The following is a 21139-nucleotide window of genomic DNA, read 5'->3' on the forward strand; positions in this document are numbered from 1 at the left end:
AACACACCAGACAACTCGCCAGATAGCAAAAGAAGCAGGAATAAGCCAGACAACTGTGGTTAGGATAACTCACGACGATCTGAAATTAAAGTGTCTTAACAAGCTTCGTACCCAAGAGTTAACTTTACACAATAAAGGCACATGCCTGAAATGATGCAAGCAGTTTTTGACCAAGTACCCGGAGCACAGCCTCAACTTCATCTGGTTTGCAGATGAAAAAAATATTTACAGTAGCTCCACCGATTAACACACAGAATGATCGCCTGTATGTGCCTTCAACAACACTGAAGTGTGAGGTTAATCCTGAACACCTACTATGCACCCGCCCGACCTTCAGCCAATCAGCCATTGTCTCAGTCGCAATCTTGAAACTCAGATTCACAGATCTATTCTTCATTGATCCTGGGGTTAAGATCAATGACGCATACTACGGGACTTTAGAAACTAAAGACCATCAAAAAATACTTTGATCCTCTATCTTTTAGACCAGGGTCCTGAGGGGCCACCAGCCAGTCAGGCTTTCAGGATATCCCTAATGAATATGCATGAGAGAGATTTGCATACCTGTCACTTCCATTATATGCAAATCTCTTTCATGCATATTCATTAGGAATAACCTGAAAACCCAACCGTCTGGTGGTTTCCCAGGACAGGGTTGGGAACCACTGTTTTAAACTATTGGTGCAAGCATTGGTTCTATCTATGCTGGATTATTGTAATATTGTTTCTTTGGGTGCACCTAAAAAAATTTTGAGATAATTGAGAATAGTACAGAACATGGCTGTCCATCTGATATTTGGGCTGAAGAAAAGTGATCATGTTAGTCCCTACTATAGACTGTTGCACTGGTTGCCAGTGGAGGCACGAGTAATATTTAAGTTCTCTTGCATATGCTTTAAGCTGATTTGGGGATTGGCCCCTACCTATCTTTTGTTTCATTTCGTGCTATACAGCCCTATGAGGATAACCAGAAATTGTAATTTATTTGCCTATCCAAAAATTACTGATTGTAGATACAGGTCTTTTCTGGATAGGACTATTTGGTTTCAAGCAAGTAAGCAGCAGTCCTGGTTAGGTAATTACATCAGTGGAGCCAGGCTGTCTTACGGCACATTTCGGAAAGAAATTAAGACTGTACTGTTTGATAAATTCATTTCCTAAATAGAAGTTATATTAATAACAATAATCTACTCCAACTACTTTTAGGAAATTGTTGTACTCTTGCTATTTGTATTTTGTACTTTACTGATTGTTCAGCTCTCTTCAGTGTGGCGGTATAGAAGAATAAAGTTATGTTATGTTATATCTTCTTGATACAGAAGTTGTTGCAAGCGATCTGTCGCATGCTGGGAAAGTACATTATCTTCCAACAGGGCAATGCCTCAGTACATGGGCAATGGACACCGTAGAACTGCTACATTGGGAGACCCCAGACTCCATTGGTTCAGATCTCTGGCCTGCAAATTCACCAGACCTAAGCCCAGTTGACTACCGGATCTGGGGACTGATACAGGAACTGATACAGGAACGTGTCTACCAGACCGCGATATCTGACATTGAAGATCTTAAAGAGTGCCTCACAGTGATGTAGCAAGGGTAGAAGGCACCGGGGCAGTGGCTCCCCCCCCTCCTCCCTGCCCCCTCCCGCTCCTTCCACGCCCCACATGTCACACTCGTGGTCTCCCTTCCCACCCATGTACCTCTTTAAATCTTTGCCAGCGCATGCAGCTTCTCCAGCCTTCTGCTCGTACTGATGTTGGCTTTCCCCTCTGACATCAGCCCTATGACCCAGAAGTGATTTCAGAGGGAGCCAAGCTAGGGTGAGCAGCAGGCCAGAGTAGTTGCTCATGCTGGCGAAGATTTAAAGAGCTATGAGGGCGGGGAAGGGAGGGCGCGAGTGTGGCATGGGGAGTGGAGAGGTGCTGGGCCCCCACCAAGATGGTGCCCAGGGTGGTTCGCCCCCCCCTGTCCCTCCTTACTACACCACTGGCGCCTCATCTCTGTTTGGACTGAGCTGAAGCAGAGCTTCATTGACAAGTCCATAGATCTGTGGCGGCCCAGACTGAACATCTGCTTAATTGAAACATTACTTTTTGACTTTACATTTTTCTGCAAGATACACCTTAAAACTTTTGATGTGTTTTCATTCAGTTCACAATTCATTTTACAAGGTAGTGTTGTGGTGCGGTGGGAAATATTTACAACATTTTACATCCACTTCATTCGGGACATGACGCACTTACCCCCTGTTTTACGAAGCCGCGCAGCAACGGCCCGAAAGCCCTTTAAATCTCTATGGGCTTCGGGGCTGTTACCGCAGCGCAGCCGCTAGCGCGGCTTCATAAAACAGGTCCTTAATTTCATAAGAATCGGCCGAGTTCTGTGAAAGACAGGACAAAAAACATTTTGGTACGGGTTTTTTCGGTTCACAATGTATAAGTTTCTGTAGGTCTTGCACTATTTTTATTTCTATCTATTGACTTCCATTTTGTAGACTAAGTTAAATGTGTTTCCATGAAATAGCAAGATCATGTTCACCTCTTTGTGAACACCCCTCTTAATAATATTCTGTATTGGAAAAAGAAGAAATGTAATCATCTGTGCGCAGGCAGATGAAAGAAAGAGTTCAGATTTGTCCTTTATCTTTTCAAAGTAATGGTCTACATTAACATTCTCTGTAAGAACGTGTGAACATAATACTACTGATGGCAGGAATTCAAAGAATCACTTTTGGGCAAGGTAGAATTAAAGTGCTTTGCATTCCTTGTAGAAACGAGTCAAGCTGACACACTGACCAATGATAATCAGAAGAAGGTATAGTTCTTAGGATTAGTTCTTGATCCGCCGTAAAAAGCTGTGATAGTAAAGAGTGGGGGAGGGCTAGGGAGGCAGGTCTGGGTTCGTTGCGGTGACTCACCTCAAGTTCTCAGCCACAAGAGAGAACCAAATGTATGGCAACTAATGACGAAAAACCGCCTCCTTGTTATAGACATTAAAAATGTCTTTAGCAATATATACCAACCAATCGAAAGCAACTAGGACGACTGAGCACGGCTGTTTCAGCATGGCCATTTCAGCCAGCCCGGTTCAGCATGGCTGTTTAACCGTAGATATTTCATCACGGCCGTTGTAATGGCAAGTGCTTACTAGAGAGTTGCGCAGGGACAGAAATCCCACCCATCCCCGCCCATCCCTGCCAGGATCCTCTCCGTCCCCACCCGGCCCCGCCAGGATCCTCTCCGTCCCCACCCATCCTCGCAAGGAATTACCTCCATCCCCGCCCGTCCCCATAAAAAGCAGCAATTACTTCTGACAGGATCATCAATTCCACAGTTTCTTTTGCTGTTTTCCTTGTGGAATCTCTTTGGTGGAACCCTTTTTTTGTTTTCTGTTCAGGTAATTAACTTATAACCCCCCTCTTTTACTAAGGCTGATGTGTCCATTATATTATATGGATGAACCCTGCTTCCAAAGCCTTCCATCCCCGTGGGAGTCCCGTTGGCTAGAAGGGGGTCCCTGTGGGAGTCCCGTGGGCCAGAGGGGAGTGCCCGTGGGTTAGGGGGGATTCCCGCGGGATTCCCGTGCAGACCTCTAGTGCTTACCTTGCTGAAGATACGAGGTTTGAAAGAGAGGGAGGAATAATCCCCCCTCGCCCCCATCGGTGCTTCTTTCTTTTCCCTTCACCCACCTGTGGTCTTCTTCTCCTGCCTTCGCATCAATTGGTGACTTGAAGGTTTGAACGGGGGGGAGGGGCATCATCATCACAGATCAATCAGGCACCTTTTATATTGGAACAGAAAGTTGTCCAGAGGGAAGACTTCCAGGGTAAAAGGTTGATTTTAAGAGGGTGTCTTAATATTAAGAGATGAAACAGCCTATGCTGAAATGGTTGTGTGGCACTGGCAGTGCTGAATTGTCCCATTCCCCTTCCTGCTTTGGCACCCTAGATTTTATTATAAATGGCCAGGGCTGGCTCAAAGAATTATGGTGCTCTAAGCCAACTTGCTTTGGTGCTCCCCCAACCTTGCATTGCTTTCATCCCTGACACCCTCCATGGGTCCAGCATTTCTCCCTTGTTTACTCCAGCCTCTCTTCTCACCTCCCTGGGCCACTTGGTCTCAGTCTCCTTCTCTCTTCCACTGTGATCCTTGACACTTTACCTTGTTTGCCACCAGCAGCAGCAGCAGCAGCAGCAGCATGAACAATTGTAGGCTTTCAGTTCACCTCTGCATCTTCCCTCTGCCAAGTTCCGCCTCCTCTGGTGCAATTTCCTGTGCACAAGATGTGACAAAGGGAAAACGCAGAGGTAGGCCAAAAACTGCCTGTTGTTCATGCTGCTGCCGCCAGCGACCAAGGTAAAGTGCTCAGGACCACTGTAGAAAAAGGAGAGAGAGAAGGCGTGGAGGGGCATAATCGAAAGGGACGTCTAAGTCCGTTTACGTCCAACTCGCAAGTCGTCCAAAGTAAAAAACAGCTTAAGACACATTTTTGAAAAATACCTCCAACTTTTTTTTCGTTATGAAAATCGTCTAATTATACGTCCTGCCGATCTGATCGTCCAAGCTGCTAAATCATCCATCTTTATACCACACTAGCTGATGCCCCGGCGTTGCACAGGTATTTAATTATAGCAATAACACTGTAAATGGATTCAAATAAAGATACTTTATAGTGGTGAATGAAATTATTTTTTTACAGCTTAATAAAAAGTACAATATTCAAATTATAATGTGAAATATTTGACAAAATGAATACAATACAACTAACGCAAAACGTGATTATAAACAACATTTTTAGTTTCACCTCCTGGAGCAAGAACATATAAATTCTTGGGTGAACCCAGCCTTGAGCAAGCAACATAGAGTTGTGGGCCGCGAGACCCCCAGAACATATCACCCCAGGTAGTGAGGGATCTGCATACCAAGTTTCGTTCAAATCGGTCAAGCCGTTTTTGCGTGATCGCGGCACATACACACATACATACCTCCGATTTTATATATATAGATTACATTAGTTTGTTTTTGTCACCAAAGGATGAGGTTGGAATGATTCATGTCGTGAAGGATTTTGTAATCTACATAGGTAAATGTGCACCATCACCCATGCTCTGCCCAAGCTCCGCTCACTTGGAATATGTTCATTTATGCATGTTTACTTAAATTGAAGAAAACAAAAAAATTTGTTCAAACAATAAACGATTGCATCAACAAGAGAACAAATCAACATCAAGTTTGATTGAATCACCAGACCTCAAATACCCGAGACACTACTTAAATAATCTTTCGTGTCTTTACTGGGGTAGTAGAGTTCATCATTGGTCTTGGTAAAGTGACATGTGCTCTAAATTAATTTTTTAAACTTTGATTTGATAACATACAATAAATATAAAGTGCTTTTAATGCTTAAGGTGCCTTCCTTTCTTTAGCACCTTAAGCACTAAAAGCACTTTATATTTATTGTGTTATCAAATCAAAGTTTAAAAAATTAATTTAGAGCACATGTCACTTTACCAAGACCAATGATGAACTCTACTACCCCAGTAAAGACATGAAAGATTATTTAATTTAATTTAATTTAATTCTTATATACCGCTAATATCGTGATGTTCTAAGCGGTTTACAAAAATGATACATTAAAGATACAATAAATAAAATAAATAAATAAATAAAGATAGGTACTTGGAAGTTCCCTTACTGTCCCAAAGGCTCACAATCTAGCTAAAGTACCTGAGAGTAGTGTCTCGGGTATTTGAGGTCTGGTGATTCAATCAAACTTCATTTATGCATGTACATGTTGTGACAGAGACCTGGCGGAGCGTAGTCCCACATCAGAATCATGCTCGTTTCAGCTCCCCAGTCCTACCTCTAAGCTAAGGTCACCATATTTTACAAAGAAAAACCATGGACACATAACCCTGCCCCCAGCCACGCCCAGTTCTGCCCCCAGCAAGTCTCCTTTCTTCGGCTAAGAGCTCTAGAGGGCCTGGAGCAAGCGTGGATGTGTGAGATGTCATCTGCTCATGCTCAGAGGCCCTCCACATGCAGCCGGAGTTTGTTGGGGCTTTCCAAAACCCAGACAAAAGCTGGGTTTTGAAAATCCTGTCCATGAGCCCGGACAGTCCTCTAAAAAGAAGACATGTCTGGGTTTTTCCGGACGTCTGGTAACCTTACCCCTAAGCACTGCATTAAATCTAGGACACTCCAGAAAGGAAATGGGAGACAGCCCAGAACTGAGTGGTTTAGCATTGTCCCTTTAAGAGGCACCAAACGAGAGTCCAAGCAAGAAAGGAAAGGTCCCTTTAAGATTGGATCAGATGCAAGCAGGGGGGAGGGATAAGGCCAAGCAGAGCCCTTTTCCCCAGCAAGCTGGCTGAGAAGGAGGGTGGAGCCAGGAACTAGCAGGGAGCGTTGGAACAGACTTCAGCCCTGCTCTGACTTGGACATGGACGAGGAATGGAGGCCAGAGAAAAGGAACCTGGGAGAAAGTAGTTGCCAGGACCAACAGATGGAGTGGGAAAGTTCCTCTTTTTCCAAGCTGCTGACTGAAAAGAACATGGACCTCAGCAAGCCACCCTGATGCAGGTCAGAATATCATAAACTTTTAAAACGTTGTTTTGAGTGGGGTTTTTTTTTTTGTGCTGCATGTTATAAGGTGGGGTGTGGCTGTTAGCTGTGCTGTCTGGGTGGGCCCGCAGCAGAGTTTTCAAACCTTGATTTTCCTTTTGGAGGGAGGATGCAAAACCAAAAATTGGTCCAGGGCACCACAGCCTCTTTTGCTGGCCCTGTACATTACGTTTCCCCCTCCTGATTCGCGTTTTTAGGCCTCGCGATTTCAATTATTTGTAAATTCCTAAAACCGGAATCACCCCTACCTCCCCAGACCTTACCTTGTAGTCTAGCGGTCTTTCGGGGCAGGAACGATCTTCCTACGCTCCTGCCCCGTGCAGGTCACTCATCCAAAATGGCTGCTGTGAGGGTTTAACTGGGCAGGAAGTCAATTTCCCCATCCCGTTCCCACAACTTTTGTCGCTGTCCCTGACCCTGCCCCGTTCCTGTAAGCTCTGCCTTAACCTTACAAGCCTTGAACACTTAATATTTTAAAGTGTTTGAGGCTTATGCCGATGAGGACAGAACTTGCAGCAATGGGGCAGGGACAGGAAAAAGAACTTGCGGGGACGGGATGGGAAAATGAGTTCCCGCGGGAATGGAGAAAAAATTGTCCCTGTGTCACTCTCTAATGTATATATCTAGTAGCACTATAGAAATGTGTAGTAGCAGTAGAAACTGCTCCTTGCTGTCCCACTCGAAGCTGCTGCCTTAGGCGACTGCTGAGTCTTGCCTAAACTCCGGGCTCTTGCAGCTGGATTCCTTACAGATGCTCAGGCTGAATTCTTTGACCCTCCCCCTACCGCTGCCTCGAGAATCTCTCCAGAGTGTGCCAGCCTCCTTCTTCTTAGTTCATGACTAGCCACCCTGGGGAAACAGTTCTCTCTATTCAGCATGACCTAGCTGGCGATCAAGGAAGCAGCTCTCCTTATTTATGACCGAGTGCCGCTGGACTTTACAGCCCTTTCACCAATCCCTACAGCAGGGGTAGGCAATTCCGGTCCCCGAGAGCCGGAGCCAGGTCAGGTTTTCAGAATATCCACAATGAATATGTATGAGATGGATTTGCATGCACTGCCTCCTTGAGATGCAAATCTATCTCATGCATATTTATTGTGGAGATCCTGAAAACCTGACCTGGCTCTGGCTCTCCAGGACCGGAATTGCCTAGCCCTGCCCTACAGCCTTCCTTCCAAATTTAAAGGAGGAGACATGTCCGACCTCCACTACTTCACTGTATACAAAATCAGTGTAGAAGCAAACACTTTAGAATTCCCCCCCCCCCATTTTGAAAGTAAAGGGATGATTGGGTCTTGCCACATATGAACCATGAATTCTTGTGAACCAGTTTGGTATGAGAACTGGGAACTTGGCAACCGGTTAGAACACATTTATTACAATCTAGGATTAGGATCTTTGAAGTTGTTCCACATATTATCACAGCATGGCTGCCAATCTCTAGGGGAATCTGGTGTAAAAGTGGGCTCCTGAATGCTTATAGGTTTTTAAAAAATTAACATTTGGATTAGCATTTCATACAGTTTTCCAAATGAATCCTACTTTTCCACAATTTCTTTCTGCTTCATTTAATATTTTTGTCCCTATTGCCTGTATAAAGTCAATTAACTTGCAAATATAATTGCTAACTGCAGCAAGCTGAAGCTGTTATGTATAACTTATTTACATATTTGCCCATTTCTGTGTAGAACTACAGTGCCTTGGGTTGATTTAACTGTGTCTGTAATTGCAGCATCCTGAAACATTAGTTTTAAGTTTGTCATTTTTAGACAGCCATTGCGGGCATGCATGCTACAGGTCTGATCAAAGACTTTGGTCCTTAGCCTAGGATTCCTCAAGGTTGCTTCCCCTTACTTTGCCTCTAAATTTAAATATATTGTCAATTCAGTCTGGTCAAACCCTTTCAAGATTTATGAGGAACGATTACTTCCAGTGTAGCTCCAGTGCATAGAAAGAGATGTTTTCAATATGGCATAGGTGTCGGAACAGGGGAGGCCACAGGTACCACGGCCTCCCCCCAAATTTGGTGGCCACTCTCCCTCCCATGTCCCTGCATTCTGCCTTAAATCTTCGGGCAGCCCCTGTGCAGCGTCAGTGAGCAGGCCTGCCCGGAAGCCTTCATTCTACTGGGGGCAGGCCTGCTCCTTGACACTGTGCACAGGCTGCCCGAATATTTAAAACTACAGCACCAGAAGGAGGTGGATGGGTAAATCAGGAGAGAGGCTGCAGGATTTTGCTGGGGCCAGGGTGGCGCTCCTGCCCCCCCCCCCAACACACACAGGACAGCATTCTGCTGTTTGTGGTATGTATCTTATAAGTTAAAGGGGTAATTACACAGGTCAACACAAAAAATAAAAATTCTTGGTGCCTTGGTTTTTTTTACCTGTTCCTGGGGTTATTTGGGGTGCTTATTCAGAAAATTATATTGAATAGACTGTCTCAGCTCTAGTTTCTTAGATATGGTTGAATTTATTAATTTTTTAATGCTATTTAAAAGATCTCTGCAGAATCGGGACATCATAACAAGCTTTTTTTTTTTTAATGGAAAATTACCCACAATTTTTTTTGTGTGTGTATCACAACTATTCTTCTATTTCCTTTCCTATAATGCACACTGGCATAAAAATGTAAACAATTTGTAAAGGCTTTGAATAAAGATGGTTCATGCATTGAATACGTGAAGGGGCATAATCAAAAGTGTGCCTACGATTGAGGTTGGATGTTTTGTGCAAGATGTCCACAACCCCGATAGGAAAAATATCTATTTTCAAAGCTGCCAAAACTCCATCTTTTATTTTTGAAAATCAGCTAGGTATAAGTTTTGGTCCTTAGGACATCTACCTTTTTGGCCCATTTTCAAAAATAAAAACATCCATGCGAAAAACGTACAAAAGCAAGTTTTGTAGATGTACCCACCAACTACCTTGTCTGATCGCGGCAGAGGAATCCCCATCAGCTGAGCCGGTTTCTGGAATTCCTGGCAGTTCAGCTGCTGGGGATTGCCACTTTTTAGCACAGCTTAGTACAAGGCTCCTAAAATTGTTAAAAAAGCTTGAGCTTAAGCACATATATAAATATGGAACCAGGCTCCTGGTGCTAATGTTTAAACATGGGACAGTTTAAAAGCTTCTCTAAGATGAGGGGGGAAGCCAACAGTCGCCCAGGAGCAGATGGTTTGGTGTGGAGTATCCTTGAAGGATACTTTTGAATCAGAACAGTTAGGGAGTCCCAATAGGTTTCAAAAATGATGAAAGAAAGCCAAGAGTGCTTAAGAGGGAATCAGAGTAAAGATGTGAAGTTATCCCTGTCATCTTCTCAGCAGCCTATAGATACAAGGAAAAACCACAATTTGAAGTGTCTATATACAAATGTTAGAAGTCTAAAAAATAAAGTAGGAGAATTAGCATATATAGCACTGAATGATGAGGTAGATATAAGAGGCATCTCAGAGACCTGGTGGAAGGAGGACAATCAATGGGACACTGTGTTACCTGGGTACAAATTATATCGAAATGATAGAGTAGATCAAATTGGAGGGGGGGGGGGTTGTGCTATATGTTAAAGAGGGAATTGAATCAAACAAAATATTCTGCATGACACAGAGAGCAGTGTGGAATCCATATGGATAGAAATTCCATGTGTGAAGGGAAGGAATATAAAGGTAGGGTTATACAACCTTCACCTGGGATAGAATGAGCAGACGATGAATTTTTTTTTTTTCAGATTAGGAAAGCTGACAAATTGAAAACAGTATAATAATGGATGTGGAGAGTGGAACCGGCAGAAAAATTGAATTTTTTAAAAAAAGAAAACAAAGTAAAACAGCGATTCGCGAAGAAAACAACACAAACCGCGGTCGAAGAGAAGGCAAAAGTGAACGAAGTTGAACTCAGAGAGTCAAAGACGGACTTCTCGGCTCCGCGGAAAACTAAGAACTGAGGAGACGCGCCCTGTGTACTGGGTGGGAAGGCACTCGCGCATGTGCGGTGCGGGTGACTTGAAACTTCTAGTTTCTTCAAGCAAGTCTGCTTGTGAGACGTCCGCATCGAGGCTCCGTCGGATGACGTCACCCACATGTGAGAATAGCTGCCTGCTATCCCTGGATAACAGTGATATAGCACAGTTACGGTAAGTAACTGTGCTATATCGCTGGATCCCTGCAGAAGCTAAGGGCTCCTTTTACTAAACTCCATAGAGCATTGCGTTAGTATTTTTTGTTTAGCGCATGGTTAGCACGCGCTAATCTTGAGCACGCGCTAAAAATGCTAGCACACCTTAGTAAAAGGAGCCCTAAGTCTCCTGTTCTGTTTTGTTTTTTTTTTTTTTTTTTGTTATTCAGTGCTGTGCAGTTGTGATTAGCAGCACTTGCTGATTCTAAACGTTCTTCTGGGATTAGTCTTTGAGTGTGTACCAGCTGAGACGGTGCTTTCAGAGTAAAATTTGCTATATATTGAAGAGCTTAAGATACAGAAATTTATTGTGGACCCCGGTGGTAGCACCTATTTTGGAGTTATTTTAGACCCATGAAGCCCTTTAACTGAAGTCTTTTTTTCTCCAAATATTGATTTTTTTTAGAAAGGTGCTCCTCAGGTTGAATGAACATTGCTCTTGCCCTTCTCCAGTTTGGATTTGTTTCACCTTGTGCTCTTGTACAACAGATAGACTGAGATTTTTTGATATATATGTTGGTGGAACACCATATGCTTCTCAATTTTTCAACTAGCCCAACACTGACAGGATAAATGTTACATCAGGGAGTGCTAGGGAGGTAAAATTCCTAGACGCCATAAATGACTGCTTCTTGGAGCAACTGTTTCCAGGAACTGACAAAAGGGAGAGTTATTTTAGATTTGGTCCTTAGTGGAATGCAGGACAGGAGGTAACTGTGTTGGGTCCGCTGAGAAACAGTGATCATAATATGATCAAATTTGAGCTGATAACTGGAGTGACATCATTACAGAAATCTACTGTAGCGGCATTTAATTTTCACAGGGGCAACTACAATAAAATGAGGAAAATGGTTAAAATGAGCTATAAGGGTCTGTAGCAAAGGTCAGAAGTGTAAACCAGGCATGGATGTTGTTTAAAAATATCATCATAGAAGCCCAGACCATATGTATTCCACGTATTAAGAAAGGTGTAAAGAAGAGAAAACAAGGGTCAGCATGGTTAAAAGGCATAATGAAAGAGGCTATTATAGCCAAGAAAACATCCTATAAAGCAGGGTTGTCTAACATCAGTCCTTGAGGGCCACAATCCAGTTGGATTTTCAGGATTTCCCCAATGAATCTGCATGAGATCTATTGACATAAATTGCTTCCATTGTATGCAAATAGATCTCATGCATATTCATTGGGGAAATCCTGAAAACCTGACCTGGCGAGAGCCGAACTTGGATGCCCCTGCTTTAAAGAATGGAAAAAGGATCCCAAAGAAAAAAATAAGAGACATAAGCAATGGCAAATTAGATACAAAACATTGATAAAGAAAGCTAAACAAGAATATGAAGAACAACTTATCAAAGGGGCAAAAATACATAGTAATAATTTTTTTAGGTACACCAAAAGCAGAAAACCTGTGCGGGAATCCGTGAGACCGTTGGATCAAGGAGTAAAAGGTGACTGAATGAATTCTTTGCTTCGGTCTTTACGGAAGAAATCATCCAGAACCAGAAATGGTTTTCAAGGGTGATAAGGCAGAGGAATTGAAAGAAATCTTGGTGAACCTGGAAGACATTGAAGGGACATACATATATCTTATAACTCTGTGCTGGGAAACACAAACACAGAGACAGTTTGTGTTGATTCTGCTTCTATCTTCTGAGACAAGGTCATTTAATTTTGTTAATGAAGTTAGCTGCTTGGGACAATGGAGGTTCGAACCCCCACAGCTATGCTCTGGTTGAGAGAGATAAAGGAAGCACATATGCTGTTTACCCACCATACCCCCTTTTTTGTGTTGATTACTTCTTTGAAGTCTATGTATCCTGTCACCAGATATGGTTTGTACTTACGTCATCTGCTAATACCACTGACCCATGTTTAAAAGGTATAAAACTGGATGTAAGACTAATAATAAATAGGCAATTTCTTTAGGACACTGTCTGAGTATCCTTCCTTCCTAAGGGAACTGCCTCCAGATATCTGAACAAGCGACAGAATGTGTGCAGGGCGGTTTCGGGACCAAGAAACGGACCCCGTTCGTTTCAGACTTACTAAGCCAAATCGAAAAGTTAAAGAGTGATAAATCACCTGGACCGGATGGCATTCATCCCAGGGTACTGAAAGAACACAAACATGAAATTGCTGATCTGTTGTTAGTGCTTTGTAAATTGTCGCTAAAACTATCTGAAGATTGGAGGGTGGCCAATGTTATGTCGATTTTTATAAAGGGTTCCAGGCGAGATCTGGGGACTTCTAGACCGGTAAGCCTGACCTCAGTGCTGGGCAAAACAGTGGAAACAATTATAAAAATTAAAATTGTGGAACATGTAGACAAACATGATTTAATGAGACTGAGTCAGCATGGGTTTAGCCAAAGGAGGTCTTGCATCACCAATTTGCTTGACTTCTTTGAAAGTGTGAATAAACTTCTGGATAAAAGCGAGCCAGTTGATGTAGTGTATCTAGATTTCCATAAAACCTTTGACTAAGTTCATCATGAGAGGCTCCTGAGGAAATTAAAGAGTCTTGTGATAGGAGGCAATGTTCAATTGTGGACTAAGAATTGGTTTTCGGACAGAAAGCAAAGGGTAGGTCTAAATGACCATTTTTCTCATTGGAGGAGGGTAAATAGTGGTGTGCCCCAGGGATCTGTACTGGGAGCATTGGTATTTACTTATTTATAAATTATCTGTAAATTGGAACTATGAGTGAGGTGATTACATTTGCAGATGACACTAAACTGATCAAAGTTGTTAAAACATATGTGGACTGAAAAACTGCAGAAAGACCTTAGAAAATTGGAAGACTGTGCATCCAAATGGCAGATGAAATCTAATGTGGACAAATGCAAAATGATGCACATTGGGAAGAATAATCCAAATCATAGTTACTGGATCTAGGGTCCACCTTGTGGGTCAGCACTCAAGAAAAAGATCTGGGTGTTATTGTGGACAATACGCTGAAACCTTCTGCCCAACGTGTGGCGGTGGCTAAGAAAGCAAACAAGATGCTAGGAATTATTAAAAAAGAGAAGGTAAACAAGACTAAGAATGCTATAATGCCTCTGTTTCGCTCAGTGGTGCGACCTCACCTTGAATATTACGTTCAGATCTGATCTCCTTATCTCTAAAAAGATATAAAGGCACTAAAAAAAGGTTCAAAGAAGAGCAACCAAGGTGATAAAGGGGATGGAACTCCTCTCGTTTGAGGAAAAACTAAAACGGTGAGGGCTCTTCAGCTTGGAAAAGAGACGGCTGAAGGGAGATAGGATCGAAGTCTACAAAATCCTGAGTGGTGTAGAACACGATTTTTTTTACTGCTTCAAGATTTACAAAGACTAGGGGACACGATGAAATTACAGAGTAATACTTTTAAAACCAATAGGAGGAAATATGTTTTCACTCAGAGAATAGTTAAGCTCTGGAATGTGTTGCCAGAGGATGTGGTAAGAGTAGTTAACCGTAGCAGGCTATAAAAAAGGTTTGGACAAGTTCCTGGAGGAAAAGCCCATAAAATGCTATTGAGATAGACTAGGGAGAAGCCACTGCTTGCCTTGGATCGGAAGCATGGACTGCTGCTACTGTTTGGGTTTTTGCCATTTCTCTATTTCTTAAGCTATTTTGCAGGATTTTATTTTTTATATACAATTCTAAATGATACTCATCTTTAAAAGTTTACTCCCAGAGTGTTTCTCACTGTCAACATCAGATAAGTGTTTTTTTCATTTCTAACATTCAGAACCATTCAAGTTCTAGAGAACATGTAATAAATTTTCTCATTATTATTATTCTTTATTTTTGCAGAACTTGAGGAATATTAAATCAAGTGCCTGCGGGACTTTTCCTTCGTTATTTCTACATCAATGTTTCCTAAACTATTGTTTATTTTGTCAGTCTCAGTGCACTGGTTTTTGTTATTACTCTGTCTCTGGGGTTGACAGATGTCCTGGTTTTGTAGCCTCAAGTGCAGGAGCTTTTTGGTTTCTCTGAAGTACCTATTATCCTAAATCAATTAAAAACCAAAACAAAAGACCCAAAATGTAAAGGCCCATTTACTAAGTTGCGGCAAATTCGTGACTTTACCACATCGGAATGGTGTAGCCATGGAGGAGGGGCGCTTTGGAGGGCTGCCCCCCCACCCCCACTGTGGGCTTGGGCCCTTTCCAGAACTGCACCATCCCTTTAAATGGCTGGTGGGGATGCCAAAGCCCTGCCAGCCAAACAAATACAGTGCCCGAGTCGCTCCCCTCCTTCTCATGTTGATTCCTTAATGCAGAATTCAACGGCATGCCTTCAGCCGCCAACACTGGGACATTCTCATAATTTTGCATGAAAGAAGCAGCGTGAGGAGGAAGAGAGTAGCTAGGAACTGGATTTATTGGCTGGTGGGGGTCTTGGCATACCTACCAGCAAAGGTGTGTTTAGCATGAATACGCAGAAGGGGGGGGAATAGAGGAGGAGGAAAATATGCATTGCTCCCCCCCATTCCACCCCTGGGCACTCCTAAAATTGAAGCGCTGGACGAGCCACTGCCACACAGTAGTTGCAAATTTAACACAGGACCTGGTGGGGCGTAACCAGCATTTTTCTATATAGGTCCCAAATTAATGTTCCCATTCAAGTGCTGAATCTCTTATTTAGGAGATAGTAAGCTATTCTGCGCTGTGTGTTAGCCAGTTAGCGTGCAGTACTACTACTACTAATTATACTACTATTAATTATTTCTATAGCGCTACCAGACGAACATAGTGCCTTACAGAGTCACAAAGAAGACAGCCCCTGCTCGAAAGAGCTTACAATCTAAACAGCCAAGACAAACAAACAGCATGTCATGGATACAGTTAAGGGGAGTGGTTAATCAATTGGCTGGGTTGGAGGGCAGAGGAGTAGAGTTAAGGATTGAAAGCTATATCAAAAAGGTAGGTTTTCAGTCTGCTTTTAAACAAGGGAAGGGGCTTGACGGACAAAGTCGGGTAAAGGAATGAAGTCTGGAATTGGCAGTGGAAGAGAAGGGTAAAGCTAAGAGCAACTTATCTGAGGAGCGGAGTTCTCTGGGAGGTGTATAAGAAGAGAGAAGTGAGGAGAGATACTGAGGGGCAGCAGAATGAACCCTCTAGGGCAGTGGTCTCAAAGTCAATCCCTTTGCAGGGCCACATTTTGGATTTGTAGGTACTTGGAGGGCCTCAGAAAAAAATAGTTAATGTCTTATTAAAGAAATGACAATTTAGCATGAGGTAAAACTCTTTATATTTATAAATCTTGCCTTTTGGCTAAGTCTTAATAATAATATTGTCATTTATAGCTAAAGAGACATATGATTAAGAAACGGTTTTATTTTACTTTTGTGATTATGATAAACCTACCGAGGGCTTCAAAATAGTACCTGGCGGGCCACATATGGCCCCCGGGCCACGAGTTTGCGACCACTGCTCTAAGGGTAGTACTGACATTCATGCAGCCTTTCAGGGGTAATAGTGACACTCATGTCCCCTCCCAAATAAAAAAAATATTTTTGTTTTGAAAGTTTCATGGATGCTGTTATGATACTCATAAACACAGCCCGCTGAAATGATATACCCACTGAAATGATTAAAGTATGACTTCTGTTAAAGAATCACCATCAAACCCACATTAGCAAACATATTAAATATACTGTATTTTTGGTCATATCTTTTTTTTTTCCAATTCTTTATTCATTTTTTCATCTTACATCAAGAACACAATATTACATCAATTGAATCATATACATCACTTGAAATTCTTTCTTTATATCATCTTAAATACATAAATTAACTCCCTCCCCCACCCACCCTTTTCACAAATATTGTAATAAAAAATATCATACATGTATTATATTCATAAATATTGGTTGAACCTATAATATAACTATATACCACCCTTTCCCTTAATTATAATTATACTTACAGTATAAAAAGGCATCTAATCATTACAATAAGTTATCAATGGCCCCCAAATCTTTTTAAAATTATTATAATTCCCTTTTTGTATGGCAATTGCTCTTTCCATTTTGTATATATGGCACAACGAGTTCCACCAGAAGGTGTAATTAAGTCTAGTGTAGTTGTTCCATATCTTAATTGATAATAGCTGGTAGGTTTACTCATGATAGGATTTCCCCCAGTATTCTTGCAGTCTTACTCCATGGAAGAAAAAGGAGCACTCTGTAATTGGCACATGGTGCACTGGAATGCCCTTATTTATATTTTATTTTCAACATCCCTCTGACATGACTCTGGGGCACATGAATGTTCTCATGAATCTCACTGACCTATCTGAAACCAATTTGCTGTACTGTCATATAAAAGGAAATGCCTTTCTTGAACAGCTGTAATGGTACAAAGCACTTCCATGTCAGAGGTCACTGTGAAGTGCAATACTGTTTATTCTGACTTTATTGAGAAGAGGCTGGAGGAATAACTGCTAAATGAATTGTCAGGAGTCGGCCAATTGCTTTAAGTTAGAGTCATGGTTTTTTTTTGTTGCTTTCAGCATACCAACTCATAATGGTATCACTCAATCTAAGTGGAGGTATTTCAAGGGGATTTCCCTGGTACCCTGGATGAAAATTGATACCTGGTGGTATATTTAGGCTGGTGCAGGACAACAGGCTTGTCTCACAGGGATGATTCTCACAGTGCAAAACTACTATCCCAATTAACAAATGCTAAATTCTCTAGTAAAGAGAAGTGCAAAATCAGGCTGGAGTTAGAAAGTCAGGGAAACAGGTGCTTAGGATGGGGTCAGGAGTGAGGGACATAAGTTTTGCTAATGAACTGTGCACAAGATCAGCTGGTATATTGTAGGGATAACATCTTCAAATAGAAAATACAATAAAAAAAGATAACAAAAACTAATGCCACAGCTATACTTAAATTGTTACCAAGCCAGGCAGTAGAAGGAACCTACAGGGTACCTAGCAATCACAAAGATGTAGAACATGTGGAGAAAAAAAAGCCTCAAACATAAGCCCCCTTTTACTAAGCTGCGCGGCAAATGCTCCGATGCCCGTTCAATCCCTATGAGCATCGAAGCATTTAATGTGTCAGTCTACGCCAGAGGTGTCCAGCTCAGTCACATAAGGGGCCGAATTCTAAAACATAGGCTAAATCGCAGGCTGAATTTTTTATCAAGATACTTTGAGAGAGTCCAAAGGAGAGCAATGAAACTGGTAAAAGGGCTGGAACACTGCCCATACGCCGAGAGGTTGGATAGGCTGGGGCTCTTCTCTCTGGAAAAAAGGAGGCTCAGGGGAGATATGATAGAGACCTTCAGGATCATGAGGGGCATAGAGAGGGTGGATAGGGACAGATTCTTCAGACTGAAGGGGACAACAAGTACGAGGGGGCATTCGGAGAAACTGAAGGGAGATAGGTTCAAAACAAATGCAAGGAAGTTTTTTTTCACCCAAAGGGTCGTGGACACTTGGAATGCGCTACCGGAGGAAGTGATCAGGCAGAGTACGGTACAGGGATTCAAACAGGGATTGGACGGATTCCTGAGGGATAAAGGGATCGTGGGATACTGAGGGAGGAGCTGGGATGTAACACAGGTATAGAAAGCTAACCAGGTAATAAGTATAGAAACCCAACCAGGTCGTGCATGTGCAAGACCGGAGGGTTAGGACTTCGATGGGAAGATAGGACTCAATGGGAAACCAAGGTGGCAAGGGGGCCCCTTCTGGTGATTCAGACAGGTCGTGACCTGTTTGGGCCGCCGCGGGAGCGGACTGCTGGGCAGGATGGACCTATGGTCTGACCCGGCGCAGGCACTGCTTATGTTCTTATGGGTCCTTTTATTAAGGTATGCTAACCGATTTAGTGCGCGCTAAATGGGCACCTTTTAAAAAAAAAATAAAATTCTTTATCCATTTTAAAACTTTCAATAAGTGCAATACAAGATGAAAACATTTTACACTTTAAGATCACTTAATATTCTATCAGAAGCTAATTCAAATCAAATATCCCACCTCCCGAAAACCCAACAATTATCTTCAGTTTTAAGAAAACAAAAATTATCTCCCCCATCTTAGACATGTATGCTAAGGGAAAAAGTAATATCCATTCTTTGCAATATTTTGTTAATGGGCCCCAATCATCTCTAAATTTCTTAAAATGCCCCTGTTGAATAGCTTATAGCACGCTCCATTTTAAAGATATGGCATAAAGAGTTCCACCAAACTTATAACATAGCCGATCCCAATTCTTCCAATTATTTGTAATATGCTGTATGGCAATCCCTGTCTTAATAAGTAGTAACTTATTATTAGACAAAATTTGGCTCCTCGCTCTCATTGATGTACCGAATAGCACAGTATCATACGACAAAGCCACCAGATTTTCTAGTAAATTATTTACTTGACTCCATATGGATTACCAAAAAATATGTACCAATGGACAATAGAATAATAAATGATCTAATGTCCCTGCTTCAAGATGGCAAATGCCAGCATCTATTAGACTTAGAGCTGTCTAACTTTTGTAAATGAACAGGGGTCCAAAATGCTCTATGTAATAAGAAAAACCAAGTTTGTCTCATAGATGGCGACATTGTACACCTCATCCTCCAAGTCCAAATTCGTGGCCATTGAGATGCAGTAATCTGATGTTTTATCTCAATACTCCAAATGTCACGAAGACCAGTTTTTGGTTTCGTATTCAAAAATCCAGATATTAATTTATACCACTGAGCAGCCTGGTGACCCAGGAGATCCGCCTGGAAGCACAGGAACGGCAGACTATACTGATTACTAAGATTTTTCCATTCAGGGAACCCTACCTGAATGGCCTGCTTCAACTGCAACCATCTATAATTTTGGGCTCCTTTTATCATGCCGCGCTAGCGGTTTAACACGCGTTAAACCGCCAGCCGCGCTAGCCGCTAACACCTGCCTTGAGCAGGTGGTAGTTTTTTGGCCAGCGCAGGGGTTAGCGTGTGATTAAAAGTCACGCGCGCTAACCCCGCTAGTGCGGCTTGATAAAAGAAGCCCTTTGTGATTTATTAAGACCAAATTTGTGTTGCAATTGTGAAAAGTCAAGCATCATCAGAAATAACATCATCCAGAGTATACCCGCCTTCATCCAATATTTCCTGATGACTTTAAATCCGCCGATTTGAATCTTGGAGTTCAGCCATATGGTTTGATAAGTTGATTTATTAATTGGAATAGGTGTTAAATTATCCATACATTCTAATGTTTTCCATGTATCAACTAGTATTCTATTGTCCTTGTATAACCTGGGCATCTTAATACTTAACCCATGACTCATTCTCAATGGTCCATCTATTTACTATATCCTCAGTATATATTATCAAGGAATTTCTTTAACATCAACGATCTTCCAAAGTCTTCTGATTTTTCATTAACCTTCGTCATCTTAATAAAAGGACCCCTTAGTCTTAGAAGAAGTATAGGGTTACAACCTCTCCAATCCCACGCCGCTCTGTGATGTAAACAAAATAAATAAAAAAGACTTTTCCTCTCTCTTTTAGGTCCTAGTTCATGCTTGCTGTCTAACACTAGCTCTGTCAGGATATACATTTCAAATATGACATATTGTAATCACAAAACAGAAAATAAAATTATTTTTTCTACCTTTTGTTGTCTGGTCATTATTCAAATCATGTTGGTCCCAGGCTCTGGTTTCTGTTTGTCTTCTGATAACTCGCTTGCCAGGGTCTCCTGCCTATTTATCGTTTCCTTCTCCGTGCTAACCATCCATCTTCCATTTCTGTCCTCCCCTTCCGTTTCCCTTCTCTCCCCCGGAGGTCTGGCATCTTTCTTTTTTTTTGTCTCCATCCCCGCAGCTGCAGCGATGGACCCCACCATCCCCAGATCCACCCTGCCTAATGATTGCTGCAATTCCAGTTGCTGCTCTTTCTTGCCTCAATACAAGTCCACTTTTAGGCTAAACATGGCGGGTCACCTTGGATGCAGTGCTGCCAGTGGTGTCTCCAGGAGTCCTGAGTATACACATGAACTTGGGACACTCACAGACTGCCCACCAATCCGATCTGTCCTGAGTGTGCATGAACCAGAATCACCACACAGCCTCCCGCTGACCCAATCTGTCCTGAATGTGCATGATCAGATAAGTTGAGCACATATATGGCCCCTTCATAACACAACTTGCCCCCTCTCTCTAAGAGATGTACCACTGATATGCTCCCTTCTCTCTAACAGCACCATTGATAACCATGCTCTAGGTCAGAGTCTCTCAAATTGTGTGCCCCGAAGAAATTCCAGGTGTGCCATGAGAGATTCCAGAATTTTACTTTATTTAAAAAAATTCCCTACATAAGTATACACTAGAATATAGATGACATGTACGTCCTG

This window comes from Geotrypetes seraphini, chromosome 5 (assembly GCF_902459505.1).
Source record: "Geotrypetes seraphini chromosome 5, aGeoSer1.1, whole genome shotgun sequence".
In the NCBI taxonomy this organism is placed as follows: Eukaryota; Metazoa; Chordata; class Amphibia; order Gymnophiona; family Dermophiidae; genus Geotrypetes; species Geotrypetes seraphini.